This window comes from Balaenoptera ricei, chromosome 11, assembly GCF_028023285.1.
Source record: "Balaenoptera ricei isolate mBalRic1 chromosome 11, mBalRic1.hap2, whole genome shotgun sequence".
Classification (NCBI taxonomy): Eukaryota; Metazoa; Chordata; class Mammalia; order Artiodactyla; family Balaenopteridae; genus Balaenoptera; species Balaenoptera ricei.
The window spans coordinates 15,496,757-15,518,058 of NC_082649.1; the positions used below are offsets into that span (position 1 = coordinate 15,496,757).

Consider the following 21,302-nt stretch of genomic DNA (forward strand, 5'->3'; position numbering starts at 1 on the left):
CCATAAAAAGGGAAATGGACAGTAACACAATCATAGTAGGGAACTTTAACACCCCACTTCCACCAATGGACAGATCATCCAAAATGAAAATAAATAAGGAAACACAAGCTTTAAATGATACATTTAATAAGATGGACTCAATTGATATTTATAGGACATTCCATCCAAAAACAACAGAATACACATTTTTCTCAAGTGCTCATGGAACATTCTCCAGGATAGATCATATCTTGGGTCACAAATCAAGCCTTGGTAAATTTAAGAAAATTGAAATCGTATCAAGTATCTTTTCTGACCACAACGCTATGAGACTAGATATCAATTACAGGAAAAGATCTGTAAAAAGTACAAACATATGGAGGCTAAACAATACACTACTTAATAGTGATCACTGAAGAAATCAAAGAGGAAATCAAAAAATACCTAGAAACAAATGACAATGGAGACATGATGACACAAAACCTAGGGGATGCAGCAAAAGCAGTTCTAAGAGGGAAGTCTATAGCAATACAATCCTACCTTAAGAAACAGGAAATATCTCAAATAAACAATCTAACCTTGCACCTAAAGCAATTAGAGAAAGAAGAACAAAAAAACCCCCAAAGTTAGCAGAAGGAAAGAAATCATAAAGATCAGATCAGAAATAAATGAAAAAGAAATGAAGGAAACGATAGCAAAGATCAATAAAACTAAAAGCTGGTTCTTTGAGAAGATAAACAAAATTGATAAACCATTAGCCAGACTCATCAAGAAAAAAAGAGAGAAGACTCAAATCAATAGAATTAGAAATGAAAAAGGAGAAGTAACAACTGACACTGCAGAAATACAAAGGATCATGAGAGATTACTGCAGGCAACTCTATTTCAATAAAATGGACAACCTGGAAGGAATGGACAAATTCTTAGAAAAGCACAACCTTCCGAGACTGAACCAGGAAGAAATAGAAAATATAAACAGACCAATCACAAGCACTGAAATTGAAACTGTGATTAAAAATCTTCCAACAAACAAAAGTCCAGGACCAGATGGCTTCACAGGTGAATTCTATCAAACATTTAGAGAAGAGCTAACACCCATCCTTCTCAAACTCTTCCAAAATATAGCAGAGGGAGGAACACTCCCAAACTCATTCTACGAGGCCACCATCACCCTGATACCAAAACCAGACAAAGATTTCACAGAAAAAGAAAACTACAGGCCAATATCACTGATGAACATAGATGCAAAAATCCTCAACAAAATACTAGCAAACAGAATCCAACAGCACATTAAAAGGATCATACACCATGATCAAGTGGGGTTTATTCCAGGAATGCAAGGATTCTTCAATATATGCAAATCAATCAACGTGATACACCATATTAACAAATTGAAGGAGAAAAACCATATGATCATCTCAATAGATGCAGAGAGAGCTTTAGACAAAATTCAACACCCATTTATGATAAAAACCCTGCAGAAAGTAGGCATAGAGGGAACTTTCCTCAACTTAATAAAGGCCATATATGACAAACCCACAGCCAATATCATCCTCAGTGGTGAAAAACTGAAACCATTTCCACTAAGATCAGGAGCAAGACAAGGTTGCCCACTCTCACCACTATTATTCAACATAGTTTTGGAAGTTTTAGCCACCACAATCAGAGAAGAAAAAGAAATAAAAGGAATCCAAATCAGAAAAGAAGAAGTAAAGCTGTCACTGTTTGCAGATGACATGATACTCTACATAGAGAATCGTAAAGATGCCACCAGAAAACTACTAGAGCTAATCAATGAATTTAGTAAAGTAGCAGGATACAAAATTAATGCACAGAAATCTCTGGCATTCCTATACACTAATGATGAAAAATCTGAAAATGAAATTAAGAAAACACTCCCATTTACCACTGCAACAAAAAGAATAGAATATCTAGGAATAAACCTACCTAAGGAGACAAAAGACCTGTATGCAGAAAATTATAAGACACTGATGAAGGAAATTAAAGATGATACAAATAGATGGAGAGATATACCATGTTCTTGGATTGGAAGAATCAACATTGTGAAAATGACTATACTACCCAAAGCAATCTACAGATTGAATGCAATCCCTATCAAACTACCACTGGCATTTTTCACAGAACTAGAACAAAAAATTTCACAATTTGTATGGAAACACAAAAGACCCCGAATAGCCAAAGCAATCTTGAGAACGAAAAATGGAGCTGGAGGAATCAGGCTCCCTGACTTCAAACTATACTACAAAGCTACAGTAATCAAGACAGTATCTTAGTGGCAGAAAAACAGAAATATAGAGCAGTGGAACAGGATAGAAAGCCCAGAGATAAACCCACGCCCATATCGTCACCTTATCTTTGATAAAGGAGGCAAGAATATACAGTGGAGAAAAGACAGCCTCTTCATTAAGTGGTGCTGGGCAAACTGGACAGGTACATGTAAAAGTATGAAATTAGAACACTCCCTAACACCATACACAAAAATAAACTCAAAATGGATTTAAGAGCTAAATGTAAGGCCAGACACTATCAAACTCTTAGAGGAAAACATAGGCAGAACACTCTATGACATGAATCACAGCAAGATTCTTTTTGACCCACCTCCTAGAGAAATGGAAATAAAGACAAAAATAAACAAATGGGACCTAATGAAACTTAAAGGCTTTTGCACAGCAAAGGAAACCATAAACAAGACCAAAAGACAACCCTCCGAATGGGAAAAAATATTTGCAAATGAAACAACTGCCAAAGGATTAATCACCAAGATTTACAAGCAGCTCATGCAGCTCAATAACAAAAAAACCAAACAACCCAATAGAAAAATGGGCAGAAGACCTAAATAGACATTTCTCCAAAGAAGATATACAGATTGCCAACAAACACATGAAAGAATGCTCAACATCATTAATCATTAGAGAAATGCAAATCAAAACTACAATGAGATATCATCTCACACTGGTCAGAATGGCCATCATCAAAAAATCTACAAACAATAAATGCTGGAGAGGGTGTGGAGAAAAGGGAACACTCTTGCACTGTTGGTGGGAATGTAAATTGATACAGCCACTATGGAGAACAGGATGGAGGTTCCTTAAAAAACTACAAATAGAACTACCATACAACCCAGCAATCCCACTACTGGGCATATACCCAGAGAAAACCGTAATTCATAAAGAGTCATGTACCAAAATGTTCATTGCAGCTCTATTTACAATAGCCAGGACACGTAAGCAACCTAAGTGTCCATCGTTGGATGAATGGCTAAAGAAGATGTGGCACATATATACAATGGAATATTACTCAGCCATAAAAAGAAACGAAGTTGAGATATTTGTAGTGAGGTGGATGGACGTAGAGACTGTCATACAGAGTGAAGTAAGTCAGAAAGAGAAAAACAAATACTGTATGCTAACACATATATATGGACTCTAAGAAAAAAAAAAAAAGGTCACGAAGAACCTAGGGGTAAGACGGGAATAAAGACACAGACCTACTAGAGAATGGACTTGAGGATATGGGGAGGGAGAAGGGTAAGCTGTGACAAAGTGAGAGAGTGGGATGGACATATATACACTACCAAACGTAAAATAGATAGCTAGTGGGAAGCAGCCACATAGCACAGGGAGATCAGCTCTGTGCTTTGTGACCACCTAGAGGGGTGGGATAGGGAGGGTGGGAGGGAGGGAGACGCAAGAGGGGAGAGATTTGGGAACATATGTATATGTATAACTGATTCACTTTGTTATAAAGCAGAAACTAACACACCATTGTAAAGCAATTATACTCCAATAAAGATGTTAAAAAATAATAATAATAATAATAATAAATGTCTCTAAAAAAAGATTCTTTAATTTCCTTAGTTCCTGTGTGACTAATTCTCCCTTTACTGTTTAGTTTTGTTTCTTTGTTTCTTTTTATTTGCAGTTTTCTCTTTCCTGATTAAGTTAGCTAATGATTTTCTGTTTTTCTAAACAACCAGATTTTGTCTTTGTAGATTAGATCTACTATTTTTCTAATTCACTAGCATTAGAAAACATAGGCCATAGGGTCTCTGTCACAATTAATCAACTCTGTCATTTTAACACAAAAGCAGCCCCAGGCAATATGTAGATGAATACGTATGCTTGTGGTCCAATAAAACATTTTTATGGATACTGAATTTTGAATTTCATACAATTTTCACATGTGAACTATTATTGTTCCTTTTTTTCCAACCATCACATAAGCTGTAAGCACCGTTATTATTTTGTATGCTGTACAAAAATAGGCATTGGACCAGATTTGGCCCATAAGCTGTGATTTGCTGGTCTCTACTCTACCTAATATATCTTTAGATACATATTTCTTTACATAGTATCTATCAGTTCCCTAATATGAATAATATTGACAATTTTCCTGTGTTTTCTTCCTATACCCTTCCTTCCTCCATCTTATTTTCTTTATCAAGATTTTCTTCCTCATTGTTTTACTTTGTATATTAAATAAGCCTATATTTCCGTTATGTGAGTTATGAGCATTGATAATCTTTGACCATGAGCTATCACAGAGGAGTTAAAACAAAAATGTACCCACCTTCTTTCCCCTCTCCAGTTTTTTTGATATGTAATATCTACATTGTCAGATGATGCAATAATTATTATTATTATTATTATTTGCCACATTCTACCAACATTTGTTCTATCCTCAATTTGGGGAGGGGGCAGTAATTAAACTCAATGCTGACCACCAGTTTTATTGTCATATATTTCCTACTCACCTCTGAGTTGGCTAAAGATTATCCTCTAGTATTTTCCTTAAAAGGAGCTTAGATTTTATATGTTTAAAACTTAAATCTTGAAGATAATTTTACCTGGTTATAAGATATGGGTCTCTTCCTTTCTTTTATTGAATACCTTTTATACATTGCTGTACTGACTTCTGACCTTGTTTGTGACTGTAGTGAAACCTGCAGACAGCCTGGTTGTTTTATTTTATCCTTATATACAGTATAATCTTTTTTCTTGATCACTAAAATGATCCTTTTGTTTAAATCTTGAAGTTTCAATAACATTATTAGCATTATTAACATTATTAGCATAGTTATGGTGTTGCTCGATCTGTTTCTTTGATCTGTTAGTATTCCCTAGTATGTTGTCCTCCCAATGTAAAAATTCAAGACATATTAATTTTGGAGATGTTTTCTTGAATTATTTCTTTAAAGATAAGTTATTTTCCATTTTGTTGCTTTTTTTTTTTTCAGAGATTCCAATTATATGTATGTTGGATTTTTTATTTTTGCTTATTTTCTGTATCTCATTTTATCTCTACCCTTTTTCAGTTGTTTTATTTTGTTATTTCTACTTCATTTTGTTTACTCTTCTCATTTCTATCATCTATTTCCTTTACTATATTTGCCATAGTGTATATCCTGGATAGAGCTCCTTGCATTTTCATCTTTATTTATGTGCTGATTTTGGTTTTTCTTCACATTTTCCTGAGTTCTACCAGTTCAACTTTTATCTCCTCCTGTTGTAATTCCCTCTCTTCTCTGAATTCTAGCTAGTGCTCTAAATTTATAAAGGGTACTGCTTAATTTTTTTACTTATTGGTAAATTTTGAGGTCAAATATTTAGTCTCTGTGTCACCATTTTTCTTGTGAGTATTCATTTTGGAGTGAGTTTTGATGCTGTTTTTCACATTAGTTTTCATGTAAGAATTTTGTATGGTTGCTGTGCTGGTTCTTTTCATATTATTTGTCATCGAATGAGTTGGATTTTCTTGGATTAGTATCTCTACAGAGTTGGTAGGAAAGAGAGGAAGATGCTGCCAGAGTAACCATTGAATTTTTACTACCTAAAGGATCTTTATTTGCTGCCACAAAGATAGAGAGTTCTCTATACAAGTATGGCTCAACTGTGTGTGAATGTGTTATACCCTAATCCCTCTGATTCTCTGAGTCAAACTGTGAAGGGTGGGGTTCTGTCAAAAGCTTGTTGACTGCAGTTCCAGCAGAGTATTTTTCCAAAAAAGATTATAAATTTTAAATTCAAGGTGAACCCCTTGCCTTCAAGAACTATAATTTTGCTGTTATCCTCCGAGCTCTACTTCTGTTGGGCCCCTTCTCACTCTTGATGTTTCATATTTTCACTGCCTCCCAAGAGAATTCTAACAATTTTTTACAATTCCAAAATCCCTTGCTTTTTTTGGATTATATCTGTCTTCTAGGTTTGATAAAAATTAGAGCTCTAGAGGATTTTTGCTATTGTTCTTCTGTTGCTATTGTATGATGTCCAGGAGCAAAGAGGAAATATAATGACTTTCTCAGCCATATTTATACAGGGATTCTATAACGTTGTGCTTTGAAAGAGTTAAGCAAGAAAGGGAACCTATGTCTAGCTTCCAACAGATGGAATATAAACTCTAAAAAGCGAATACAAAACTGTGATGAGACCATGAAAATTTGAAATCTCCAAGAATAATCCTAGAGTAAAAATAAAGAATCAGCATAAATTACAGAAGCTGTAAGAACCACGGGAATTCAGATAAAGATAAAATAGAGTGTCGACAGGAGCAATGATTGAAGGGGTTATATGGGAACAGAGATTAGAAGGATTCATTGGAGGCTTGAGCAAAGTTCACTTGTGTTCTTCCCTATAACTTTGGTCTAAGAACTTTGGAAAATTCGTTCTCACTTACCATTCTGTGTTACTGGTTGCTTTACATCTACTTCATGATATCTCAACCTGTGAAGAAAATGGAAAGAGACAGAACTAGTTTAGGGGGAGGAAGAAGGTTTCAGAATAAAAAAAAATATATTTTCTCTCTAAGTCCCCAGAGTCTATGCCAGTTCCCCAGAACCAAGCCAGGCTCCCAGAGGCATTCTGGACCATGGGTTCTTGGCACAGACAAAACTTCCAAAAGACAGAAGTGCCTTTGAGCCATATCCTGGAGCCTGAAACCAAGCCAAAACAGCTTGGACAGTGAGAGAAGTGAAGCAGCTTCAGAACATTTTGTGTCACATATTTGTTTCTGGCCTCTTTGCTTTATAATCTTTTTAAAAATTATATTTTCCTCCTGGATATTTTAGTCTGTTTTTATTAGTCATTTCAAGGAGGATCATATAAAGGCTTAGGGAAGGCTGGACCCTCATTCCTCTCCATGGCCTCTGGTGCAGCACTCTGCCTTTGCTCTCTCCACCACTGTTTACTTATAAGCTTGATTTTGGCAGCCAGTAAGTTTATTTTACATTTTACTGAAGTGTGAGGGGAAATACTGATAGAAAAACTAAACAAAATCCCTCATGAAATGGTATCACCAAATGAGCAAAGTACCTGAAAAAGTCAAACATCCAGGTGCCCAGAACTCAAAGGCTGATTTTTCTTCCCTATAAGGCACCCTCAGAACCTCTTTCTGTGCTGGTTGGTGATAAGATCATCTGAAAATTAATCACTAGTGGAGAGAGAGCTGTATTCACTGTCAACCTACCCTGCAAGTATGAGTCCCTGCCTCCCCAAGTTTCTTGTCTGTATCACCATAAGCTTTTCAGAACAGGGTGCACAAACTTCTTTGTTGTTGCTTTAAAGGAATGGGAATGCTAGATCTTCTATCTAATTAAAGTGTAATTTTTCCTACTACTGCCTCAGCTATTGGTGATTATTGAAAAATAACATAAAATAATTTCTCCCCTATATATAATCATGTATCTCACCATAAACATATATTTTTTTAAAAGGAAAATTACAGTGGCCATATGTAAAACTAAAAGTTTTAGAAGTTCAGAAAACATAATTGTACATGATTTTTCACAGCAATTCTGTAAGAGTAGATATTAAGTGGATATGGGGGTAATATATCTATATATCTATATCTGTATATCTATATCTCCAAACAAACATGTCTCTCATTAAATATGTGAATGGTTGAATGATATACATCACCATAATCATTTTGGAGTAATATGGCAATTTCAAACAGGAGAAGAATATAACTTATAAGAGCAAACACAACATTAGCCTAAAAGGGTTATTCCCAAAGGATGTAAGAAAGGATATTATTTGTTAAATGTGTTAAATGGAGAAGGAAGAGCAGGAACTTGGAGAGATTTGTGAAAATAAAAATACAAGCCGAGAGACCCTATATTTAAGGAAACCTAGTTACCCTTGGTAAGATATTTGTACAAAGTAGACACCAGCTCTATTTCCAACTTCCTACATCCCTGAGTAAAACTTGCAGTCTTCATGCAAATGCTAATGTGTCATTTTTACAAAAAGAATACCATCGATTGTTGATAAAATATGTAATTCGAGAGCTGGGTCTTCCACATTCAGGGGTAGCCCAGATGTTGGCTGAAATGTAGATAGTACTGCTGAAGTTCATTTCCCTGAAACATGCAGCAGTATTTATTGGTTGGAATAGCTAGATAATGGTGAGGTTAAAAAACTCACCTAAAATATTAGTGGCTTATAACAACAAAAGATTCTTCCTTGTTTACACTACATGTTTATTACAAATTGACTGTGGGATCCATTTCACACGTCTTCACTCTAGGTGCCAGGCTGGAAGCCCTGTCACTACCTGGAGTATAACAGGTTCCTCTGATGGTAAGGGGAAGAGAGTATGCAGAATTTCAAACTCTTAACACTTCTACTCAATTTCCAATGGCCAAAGCAAGGAAAGTAACATGCCCAACTTCATGGGGGTGGGAAAATGCAGACTCACAGTGTGACTGAAATGGAAAGAACTGAGTTATCATTGAACAGTCCTAATGACTACCAGAAATGAACACATTTGCTAATATTTCATTGTATTTCTGTTCTATGTTACTGATAGAGAAATGAAAAGGACTTCTCAATAGCTTTTTAAGATTTAATTTGACCTCTCAATAAAAGAAAAATAAAAACCTCATAGGATATATTTTACATGTAGTGGTAATAATAGTACTTTCCTAGAAGAAGATAGGAAAAATATTCTGAAAGGGTTTGGAGTAGTGAGAGAGCTTTGCCAAGACCCTTCTCCCCTATCTTCCTTATATAACAAAAGGCTTGATTCTCAAGGGAGAAGGACAACAAACACTATTGTCTGTTGCAAATAGAGGAAAGGAATGGAAAAGTAACCTCTACCACTAGAGAAACAGCAGGAATACATACTGGGCTCAGGACTACAAGATGGGAGAGAAAGGAGCATAGGCTTAAGTATAAGTCTAGGGCTAATGTCGACAGAAGCTTAGTCAGGCAATAGAGAATACCCCAAACCTCTAGGCCAGGCTAATCAGCTCTGGGTAAGAAGTAACCTGCAAGAGACAGACCCTCTTTGAGGCACTGCACAAAAGAAAGATTAAAAGCTGAGGACTGAGAAGACATTAGGAAAAAGCAAAAACCTTCTGATAGAACAGTCCCCACTCACTAAAAAAAAATATGTAGTGCACAGAGCATAACCATAGGAACAACAAATCTCAAATCCAGCTCAGTTTCTAATTAGATTAACTGTAACTCCCACAATAAAGTCCCAGCAGAAAAAATGGTGTACCCATTTCTAGGCATAAACACTATATACCTCAGTCTTTATTGTGGTACACAAGATATCTTATCTTTATAAAAATTACAAAGCATTAAAAAAGAAAGGAAAAAATTCCCAAGAAACAAAGCAATTCTTAAAAGCAAACTCAGATATGGCACAAACGTTGGAACTATCTGGCAAGAAATTTCAAAAAACTATGATTAATATGCAAAAGCACTAATTGAAAAGATAGATAACATGCAATATCAGTTTGGTGATTTCAGGAGAGAAAAGCAAACTATAAGAAATTATAAAATAGAAGTGTTAGAAATGAAGAACAAAGTAATGGAGATAAAAAGTACCTTTGACCACAGCCTCCCATCAAGCCTCTTAGATAGCCTCAACAACCAGAGGGCAGACAGCAGAAGCAAGAAAAACTACAATCCTGCAGCTTGTGGAACAAAAACCACATTCACAGAAAGATAGACAAGATGAAAAGGCAGAGGGCTATATACCAGATGAAGGACCAAGAAAAACCCCCAGAAAAACAACTAAGTGAAGTGGAGATAGGCAACCTTCCAGAAAAACAATTCAGAATACTGATAGTGAAGATGATCCAGGACCTCAGAATAAGAATGGAGGCAAAGATTGAGAAGATGCAAGAAATGTTTAACAAAGACCTAGAAGAATTAAAGAACAAACGAACAGAGATGAACAATACAATAACTGAAATGAAAACTACACTAGAAGGAATCAATAGCAGAATAACTGAGACAGAAGAATGGATAAGTGACCTGGAAGACAGAATGGTGGAATTCACTGCTGTCGAACAGACTAAAGAAAAAAGAATGAAAAGAAATGAAGACAGCCTAAGAGACCTCTGGGACAACATTAAACGCAACAACATTCGCATTATAGGGGTCCCAGAAGAAGAAGAGAGACAGAAAGGAACCGAGAAAATATTTGAAGAGATTATAGTCGAAAACTTCCCTAACATGGGAAAGGAAATAGCCACCCAAGTCCAGGAAGCACAGCGAGTCCCATACAGGATAAACACAAGGAGAAACACGCCGAGACACATAGTAATCAAATTGGCAAAAATTAAAGACATAGAAAAATTATTGAAAGCAGCAAGGGAAAAACAACAAATAAAATACAAGGGAACTCCCATAAGGTTAACAGCTGATTTCTCAGCAGAAACTCTACAAGCCAGAAGGGAGTGGCATGATATACTTAAAGTGAGGAAAGGGAAGAACCTACAACCAAGATTACTCTACCCAGCAAGGATCTCATTTAGATTCGATGGAGAAATCAAAAGCTTTACAGACAAGCAAAAGCTAAGAGAATTCAGCACCACCAAACCAGCTCTACAACAAATGCTAAAGGAACTTCTCTAAGTGGGAAACACAAGAGAAGAAACGGACCTACAAAAACAAACCCAAAACAATTAAGAAAATGGTCATAGGAACATACATATCGATAATTACCTTAAACGTGAATGGATTAAATGCTCCAACCAAAAGACACAGGCTTGCTGAATGGATACAAAAACAAGACCCATCTATATGCTGTCTACAAGAGACCCACTTCAGACCTAGGGACACATACAGACTGAAAGTGAGGGGATGGAAAAAGATATTCCATGCAAATGGAAATCAAAAGAAAGCTGGAGTAGCTATACTCATATCAGATAAAATAGTCTTTAAAATAAAGAACGTTACAAGAGACAAGGAAGGACACTACATAATGATCAAGGGATCAATCCAAGGAGAAGATATAACAATTATAAATATATATGCACCCAACATAGGAGCACCTCAATACATAAGGCAACTGCTATCAGCTATAAAAGAGGAAATCAACACAATAACACAATAATAGTGGGGGACTTTAACACCTCACTTATACCAATGGACAGATCATCCAAAATGAAAATAAGTAAGGAAACAGAAGCTTTAAATGACACAATAGACCCGATAGATTTAATTGATATTTATAGGACATTCCATCCAAAAACAGCAGATTACACTTTCTTCTCAAGTGCACACGGAACATTCGCCAGGATAGATCACATCTTGGGTCACAAATCAAGCCTCAGGAAATTTATGAAAATTGAAATCATATCAAGCATCTTTTCTGACCACAATGCTATGAGATTAGAAATGATTTACAGGGAAAAAAACGTAAAAAAAACACAAACACATGGAGGCTAAACAATACGTTACTAAATAACCAAGAGATCACTGAAGAAATCAAAGAGGAAATCAAAAAATACCTAGAGACAAATGACAATGGAAACATGACGATCCAAAACGTATCAGATGCAGAAAAAGCAGTTCTAAGAGGGAAGTTTATAGCTATACAAGCCTACCTAAAGAAACAGGAAAAATCTCAAGTAAACAATCTAACCTTGCACCTAAAGGAACTAGAGAAAGGAGAACAAACAAAACCCAAAGTTAGCAGAAGGAAAGAAATCATAAAGATCAGAGCAGAAATAAATGAAATAGAAACAAAGAAAAAAACAATAGCAAAGATCAATAAAACTAAAAGCTGGTTCTTTGAGAAGATAAACAAAATTGATAAGCCATTAGCCAGACTCATCAAGAAAAAGAGGGAGAGGACTCAAATCAATAAAATTAGAAATGAAAAAGGAGAAGTTACAACAGACCCCGCAGAAATACAAAGCATCCTAAGAGACTACTACAAGCAACTCTATGCCAATAAAATGGACAACCTGGAAGAAATGGACAAATTCTTAGAAAGGTGTAACCTTCCAAGACTGAACCAGGAAGAAACAGAAAATATGAACAGACCAATCACAAGTAATGAAATTGAAACTGTGATTCAAAATTTTCCAACAAAAGTCCAGGACCAGATGGCTTCACAGGTGAATTCTATCAAACATTTAGAGAAGAGCTAACACCCATCCTTCTCAAACTCTTCCAAAAAATTGCAGAGGAAGGAACACTCCCAAACTTATTCTATGAGGCTACCATCACCCTGATACCAAAACCAGACAAAGATACTACAAAAAAAGAAAATTACAGACCAATATCACTGATGAATATAGATGCAAAAATCCTCAACAAAGTACTAGCAAACAGAATCCAACAACATCTTAAAAGGATCAAACACCACGATCAAGTGGGATTTATCCCAATGTGATACACCATATTAACAAATTGAAGAATAAAAACCATATGATCATCTCAATAGATGCAGAAAAAGCTTCTGACAAAATTCAACACCCATTTATGATAAAAACCTTCCAGAAAGTGGGCATAGAGGGAACCTACCTCAACATAATAAAGGCCATATACGACAAACCCACAGCAAACTTCATTCTCAATGGTGAAAAACTGAATGCATTTCCTCTAGGATCAGGAATGAGACAAGGATGTCCACTCTCACCACTATTATTCAACATAGCTTTGGAAGTCCTAGCCATGGCAATCAGAGAAGGAAAAGAAATAAAAGGAATACAAATTGGAAAAGAAGAAGTAAAGCTGTCACTGTTTGCAGATGACATGATACTATACATAGAGAATCCTAAAGATGCCACCAGAAAACTACTAGAGCTAATCAAAGAATTTGGTAAAGTTGCAGGATACAAAATTAATGCACAGAAATCTCTTGCATTCCTATACACTAATGATGAAAAATCTGAAAGAGAAATTAAGGAAACACTCCCATTTACCATTGCAACAAAAAGAATAAAATACCTAGGAATAAACCTACCTAGGGAGACAAAAGACCTGTATGCAGAAAACTATAAGACACTGATGAAAGAAATTAAAGATGATACCAACAGATGGAGAGATATACCATGTTCTTGGATTGGAAGAATCAACATTGTGAAAATGAGTATACTACCCAAAGCAATCTACAGATTCAATGCAATCCCTATCAAATTACCAATGGCATTTTTTATGGAACTAGAACAAAGAATCTTAAAATTTGTATGGAGACACAAAAGACCCCGAATAGCCAAAGCAGTCTTGAGGAAAAAAAACGGAGCTGGAGGAATCAGACTCCCTGACTTCAGACTATACTACAAAGCTACAGTAATCAAGACAATATGGTACTGGCACAAAAACAGAAACATAGATCAATGGAACAAGATAGAAAGCCCAGAGATAAACCCATGCACCTATGGTCAACTAATCTATGACAAAGGAGGCAAAGATATACAATGGAGAAAAGACAGTCTCTTCAATAAGTGGTGCTGGGAAAACTGGACAGCTACATGTAAAAGAATGAAATTAGAATACTCCCTAAAACCATACACAAAAATAAACTCAAAATGGATTCGAGACCTAAATGTAAGACCAGACACTATAAAACTCTTAGAGGAAAACATAGGAAGGACACTCTTTGACATAAATCACAGCAAGACCTTTTTTGATCCACCTCCTTGAGTAATGCAAATAAAAACAAAAATAAACAAATGGGACCTGATGAAACTTAAAAGCTTTTGCACAGCAAAGGAAACCATAAACAAGACGAAAAGACAACCCTCAGAATGGGAGAAAATATTTGCAAATGAATCAACGGACAAAGGATTAATCTCCAAAATATATAAACAGCTCATTCAGCTCAATATTAAAGAAACAAACAGCCCAATCCAAAAATGGGCAGAAGACCTAAATAGACATTTCTCCAAAGAAGACATACAGATGGCCAAGAAGCACATGAAAAGATGCTCAGCATCACTCATTATTAGAGAAATGCAAATCAAAACTACAGTGAGGTATCACCTCACACCAGTTAGAATGGGCATCATCAGAAAAGCTACAAACGACAAATGCTGGAGAGGGTGTGGAGAAAAGGGAACACTCTTGCACTGTTGGTGGGAATGTAAATTGATACAGCCACTATGGAGAACAGTATGGAGTTTCCTTAAAAAACTAAAAATACAATTACCATATGACCCAGCAACCCCACTACTGGGCATATACCCAGAGAAAACCATAATTCAAAAAGACACACGCACCCCAATGTTCATTGCAGCACTATTTACAATAGCCAGGTCATGGAAGCAACCTAAATGCCCATTGACAGACGAATGCTAAAGAAGAAGTGGTACATATACACAATGGAATATTACTCAGCCATAAAAAGGAACGAAATTGAGTCATTTGTTGAGACGTGGATGGATCTAGAGACTGTCATGCAGAGTGAAGTAAGTCAGAAAGAGAAAAACAAATATCGTATATTAACGTATGTATGTGGAACCTAGAAAAATGGTACAGATGAACCGGTTTGCAGGGCAGAATTTGAGACAGAGATGTAGAGAACAAACGTATGGACACCAAGGGGGAAAAACCGCAGTGGGGTGGGGATGGTGGTGTGCTGAATTGGGTGACTGGGATTGACATGTATACACTGATGTGTATAAAATTGATGACTGATAAGAACCTGCAGTACAAACAAAACAAAACAAAACAAAAAAACAACTAATACTAAAAAAAAACCAAAAAGGAATGAAATACTGACACACACTACAGCATGGCTGAATCTTGAAAGCATGGTCTCAGTGAAAGAAGCCAGACATGGCAGGCCACATATTGAATGATTCCATTTCTATGAAATGACCCAAAGAGGTAAATCCATGGAGACAGAAAGCAGAGCAGTGGTGGCCAGGGACTGGGGTGACAGGAATGAGGAATGAATGCTTATGGGGGGGTGGGATTATCTCGTGTTGATGAAAATGTTCTGAAATTGGTTCTGGTGTTGGTTGCACAAGTCTGTGAATATACTAAAAACCATTGAATTGTGTACTTTAAATGGGAGAATTGTGTGAAATATTATCTCAATAAAGTGGTTTATAAAAAAAAAAAAAGTACCTTTGACAGACTTATTAGTAGACTTGGCAGGGCCAAGCTGTCATGGTTTGCTAGGGCTGCCCTTCCAGAGTATCATGGATCGGGTGGCTTAGATAACATAATTTTTCTCATAAATTGGCAGTCTAGAAGACTGAGATCAAGGAGTTGGCAGGGTTGGTTTCTTCTGAGGCCTCTCTCCTTGGCTTGTGGATGGTCATCTTCTCCCTGTGTCTTATATGAACTTCCCTCTGTTTGTGTCTATATGTCCTAATCTCCTCTTCTTGAAAGGACACCAGCAATATTAGATGAGGACCCAGCTAATGACTTCATTTTAACTTAATATTTCTTTAAAGAGGTCACCAAAACAGACCCTATATCCAAAACAGTCATATTCTGAAATGCTGGGATTAGGACTTCAAAATATAACTTTCTTTTTAAGAGAGAACAACATAACTTAGCCTATAACACAAGGAAAGTTTCAGTGAACTTGACGATAAGTCTATAGACATTATACAAACTGAAACTGAAACAAAAAATGAGGGGAAGGAAAACCCAACAGAAGAGATCACCAAGAGCTGTGAAACAATATCAAAAGGTCTAACATACATGTTATTAAGATCCCAGAAGGTGAAGAGGCAGAGTAGAGAAAAAATTTAAAGACATAAAAGTGAAGAATCTTTAAAAATTTATGACAGACATCAAACCTCAGATACGAGAAGCTCAGGGACCACCAAGCAGGAAAAATACCAAACACATACCAACACAGATTCACACACACACACACTATATCATACCTAAGTATTATCATATTCAAACTGTTAAAAACAAAAGGTAAAGAAAATCTTGAAGGAAGTCAGAAGAAGAGACACTTTACCTACACAAGATTGAGGATAACAGTTAAGGCAGACTTCTTACAAGAAGCAATGCAAACTAGAAAATAATGGTGTAACATCTTTAATCTTTTGAAAGAAAAATAATTCTGTCAGTCCAGAATTTTCTACTCAGCAAAAATGTATTTTAAAAATTAAAGAAAAAAAATTGTTTTAGATTAAAAAAAGTAAATCCTGGGAATTTGACAGAAGACCTAATCAACAGGAAATATTGGGTGAAGTTCTTTGGGCAGAAGGAATACAACAATAGAAAGAAACTTAGATCAACACAAAAAAGAAGAGCGTTAGAAATGGAAGTAAAATGAAATTGCTTTCTTATTTTTAATTACTCTATAAAACAACTGATTATATAAATCAAAGATAGTAGGAATATATACTGTATTTATAGCATATAGAAAAGTACAACATATGATAATAGCACTATGAATGAAAAGGGGGAATTGGAAATATAGTGTTATAAGCTTCTTACATTACACATAAAGAGACATAACCCTGTTTAAGTGTAAACCAGTTAGAAGTTTAAGAGAAAAAATGAGGAAAACCAGTTGGGGTCAGAGAAAGCCTCAATGACTGGCTTCAAAGACTAGTCCTACAAAGGGTATAATTTAAACTGGATCAGACTGTGGAGGAATTTGTGCCCCAGGTCATTGTTGTAAATAGTAGTGCAATAAGTGGAGGCTAACAGCCTGGGTGTGGTATCAGTCTAGGCAGAGCAGCTAGAAGCTTAACAGGGAGAACAGAGAAAGAGAGTTAAAGTGAGACTAGCTAAAACCACTGTTGTCTTTGGGCATCAGGGGCAGGGTGGTCAGGGTGACTGTGTACATGCTCAAAGCTGTGTTCTCTGAGGTGCAACATCAGAGAATGCACATGGTCAGAGAAGTATACTTCACTGAAATATCTAGTCAAGTCACTAAATAAACAAGCAAGCAATAACAAAAAATACAAAGCCCAGGAAGTGGTAAATGAAATCTGTATCTGGAGTTGCAACAATATATTATTTACATGCCCCAAATTCAATAAAATGTACAAGATGCAAACCTATAGGAAACTGTGATTGATAGGCAGGGGGAGAAAAACAGGTAAAAGAAACTCCTTTGAGAAGGCCCATATGTCATATATAACACACAAATTCTTCAAAATAGCTAAGATGAATATGTTCAAAAAACAAATGGAAACCAACTTAAAGAAATAAAGAAAAGTGTGATAACAATATCTCAAAATAGAGAATATTAGTAAAGAGATAGTAATTATAAAAAGAAATCAAATAGAAATTCTACAGAACTGAATGAAAAACTCACTAAACCCCTATCACTACTCCTTTTCAACATTGTACTGGACTTTCTAGCTAATGCAACAAGACAAGAAAAGGAAACAAAAGGTATACAGTTTGGGAAAGAAGAACTAAAACTGTCTTGTCTGCAGATGACATGATTGTCTATGTAGAAAACCTATAGCAGGAACTAACACACCGTTATAAAGCAATTATACTCTAATAAAGAGTTAAAAAAAAAAAGAATCAACAAGAAAACTGGAATTAATAAGCCATTATATCAAGGTTGCACAATACAAAGTTAATAAACAAAAGCCAATTGCTTTCCTATACAACAACATTGAACAAATGGAATTTGAAATTAAAAACTACCATTTACATTTGCACCCCCCAAAATGAAATACTTGGTATAAACCTATCAAAATATGTACAATATCTATATGAGGAAAACTATAAAACTATGATAAATGAAATCCAAATTAAAAAGCACAAGTGACAATGGAAAAATAGATAATTTGGACCTCATCAAAATTAAAAATTTTATGCAGCAAATGATACTATCAGTTAAGTGAAAAGACAATCCACAGAATTGGAGAGAATATTTACAAATTGTGTATCTGGCAAGGGACTTTTAACTCAATAATGGGACAAACAATTCAATTAAAAATGGAAAAGGCTAAAGGCAAACAGTGTGGTATAGTTGGTAAATCTGTCACATGTTTAGCAAATATAGTTGTATGTTGTATGCAAAGAGTAGTCTAGTCTATGGTGCTGGACTAGACCAGAAATATCAGGATAAATTTATGATTAGATAGATGATAGATATAGGTAGATAAATAGATAGATGATAGGTAGATAGATAGATAGGTATGAATACAGATGCATCGATACACATGAATGGATGGATACATACATACATGGATATATTTCCTACTGCTGTCTAGTAAGAAGGCATAGAAACAGTGACACTTCAGTAACAATGAGCACTCCTAGTGCCCAGCTCTTGACTTCTAAATACCATTATCCGATAAAAGGAACCAGGGCTCCTCTGATAAGTGGTTGATCCCAGGCATGGAACAAGCAAATACAAGTTGAGCCTTGAGCATTACATTAAGAAAATGATTTAAAAAAAGAAAAAAAAATGAAAAGATGGCGGCATGTTTAAAGGACAAAAAGTAAATCTGAAAACGCTCCCAATGGCCAAAACTGGAACAATTCGAACAATAATACTAGTGTGGATTGTAAGCCAAAGGATAAAATAACTATTCATGGGCACTTATTTTATGAACTTATTTTTAAGTTCCTTAAAAATTTGAAAACTATTTTCTAAAGTATTATCAGGTCCTGGAACCTTTAGTAGGTCTTGGTTTTGGGTTTATTTTGGTTTTTCAATAGTTTAGGTAAAAGGATGAATTTGTGATTTTTTTCTAGAAAGTCATGAATTGCATCAAAACATAAATTAAAACGTTTAAAGGTATAAAAATATTATTTTTGTATTTTTCTCTCTGTAGTTATATACTTTTTCATTCCTAATTTTGAACATTTACATTTTCTCTAGACTTCCCAAAGTGTTTTCCATTTTATTAAATTTTTCAAAGAACCAGTGCTTGGATATATATGCTAAACATTAATTTTCAACTTTCATTTCTAAAACCTTTCTTCTTATTTTCATTAGACTTGCTTTGTTGTACATATTTAATTTATATCATCAAATATTTTATTTACATATTTTTATTCTTTCTAGTATAAGGTTGGCATTGAAGGATCTAAATTGGTGTTTGACTCTATCTTTAGCCACATATAATAATATTTTTAAATCACAGTAGGATTATTTCCTAAATATTCTAAAATTGAAAATATCGGTATTTCATTGCTTTTTATTAATTATAAAATTTCAAGTACTACCGAAATAGATAACTATAAATAAATAAATTTTCTCTTCTAAATTACCTCAAACCAACTTTTCAAGGTACCAACTGCTAATAGTCTCTTTATTCTTTCAAATATTCTTTTTTTTTTTTTTTTTTAATTTTATAGCTACTTTATTTATTTATTTATTTATTTTTGGCTGTGTTGGGTCTTCAGTTCGTGCGAGGGCTTTCTCTAGTTGCGGCAAGCGGGGGCCACTCTTCATCGCGGTGCGCGGGCCTTTCACTATCGCGGCCCCTCCCGTTGCGGGGCACAGGCTCCAGATGCGCAGGCTCAGTAGTTGTGGCTCACGGGCCCAGCTGCTCCGTGGCATGTGGGATCTTCCCAGACCAGGGCTCGAACCCGTGTCCCCTGCATTAGCAGGCAGATTCTCAACCACTGCGCCACCAGGGAAGCCCCAAATATTCTTTTATTCATATAAATATACGTTACGTTAAAAAGGCTGTAAATGTCCACTCTTGTGCGCATGTCATTGCCTGCATGTATAAATATTTCTCTACAATAGATTCTAGGGAGTGGGTTTCCTAGGTCAAAGGGCATGTACATGTTTAATTTTGATAAGTACTCTCACACTGCACTCCACAAAAGGCTGCATCAGTTTGTACAACAATAGTATATATTCATGCCCATTTTCCTACACTCTGGCCAATCTTAATATATAACCAGCATCTTAATTTATAATTTGCTCTCAGTGGTATTTAGCAGATACATTTTAATTTCTAAGAAACTGAATTTTTTCTATTGTTGCTGGTGATTCCTTAACCTTTTATTATTGTTGTTCCAAAAATTTTTGGCAACAATTCAATATGAGAATGTGATCGGTTAAAATTTTACCTTTTAAAATTTACTGAAGTTTCCTCTGGAGCTTTATAGGTACAATATGCAATGAATGCCTTTTAAAATGAAGCATCTTCTCTCTGTAGAATACAAATTAACATGTGTTCTATATTAATATATTATTATTATATGTGGGGGGTTCTCTATACCTATACTTTGTATCTTTAAAATTTTTACTACTATGTTAATTTCTTATAGTGCTCACAATAGTCTTTATTTAGTTAAAATTTCTGTGTATTTCTGACATTAAATTATAGATTCCTACTTTGGCCAAGAAACAAGTCAACATACTTATAATTTACATATAAATGATACAGTATATATATATTTTTTTCTTGTGAACAGTAGTATTTTTAGGAGAAGAAGTCATTTGCACAATATTTCTTTCTGTCTCTTCATACAGATTATTACATCTTCTTTCCTCTAATAGACTTCCATTGTTAATACAATTTGACCATAAGAGTGCACTGGAGAGAACTAAAATTCACTCTACCTGCGAATTAAATTAGCACATGTATGATTCTTTAAAAGCCTACTAGAAAAAAAAAAAAGCCTACTAGAAATATCTCTCTAAATAATTCATTGTTTCATATTACTCTTATTCAAAAAAATTCATGCTGTTCCATAATGATTATACTCATAGCCTAATTTCCACAGTAATTATCCAAGCTTGTTTCCTCTGTGACATCTATATTGTCCTATAGTCATACTGAAATAATCATCATCCAATATAATATGATATAGTAGGTATTTATAAGCAAATAACAAGTCCAGGCTTCTGGCTTCCTCCCTTCAACTCAAATTTGGAGATGCCACTGCAACTAACAAAAAGTTTGACTAAATACCTAGAGGAGAAAAAAAGTGAATGGGTCCCAATGTGTGGGAAACAGCTTCCAGTGGGAGAGCTCCAGGGTGCACATATATGGCCTGGCCTAGGGAGAGCTTTCTAGGCGTTCCCCTTTCTCTTGTTGCTTGCACATTTGCTTCACTGGGCAGCCAATAGTAATAAATGTCAGCATGGTCCAGACCATTTTCTCCCTACTCCCTGATGAAGGCAATATTCTCAGAGGGTAGTTACTCT

The 21,302-nt window shown here is 35.3% G+C and overlaps 1 long non-coding RNA gene across 1 annotated transcript in view; it reads right to left on the reverse strand.

The window, feature by feature from the left end:
• Window positions 1-21,302, reverse strand: part of LOC132375418 (uncharacterized) — a 63,829-nt gene that overhangs the window by 29,061 nt on the left and 13,466 nt on the right. The window contains exon 2 of the long non-coding RNA XR_009506005.1: window positions 6,672-6,718. This is a non-coding gene — a long non-coding RNA (uncharacterized LOC132375418). The remainder of the gene's footprint in view (window positions 1-6,671; window positions 6,719-21,302) is intronic.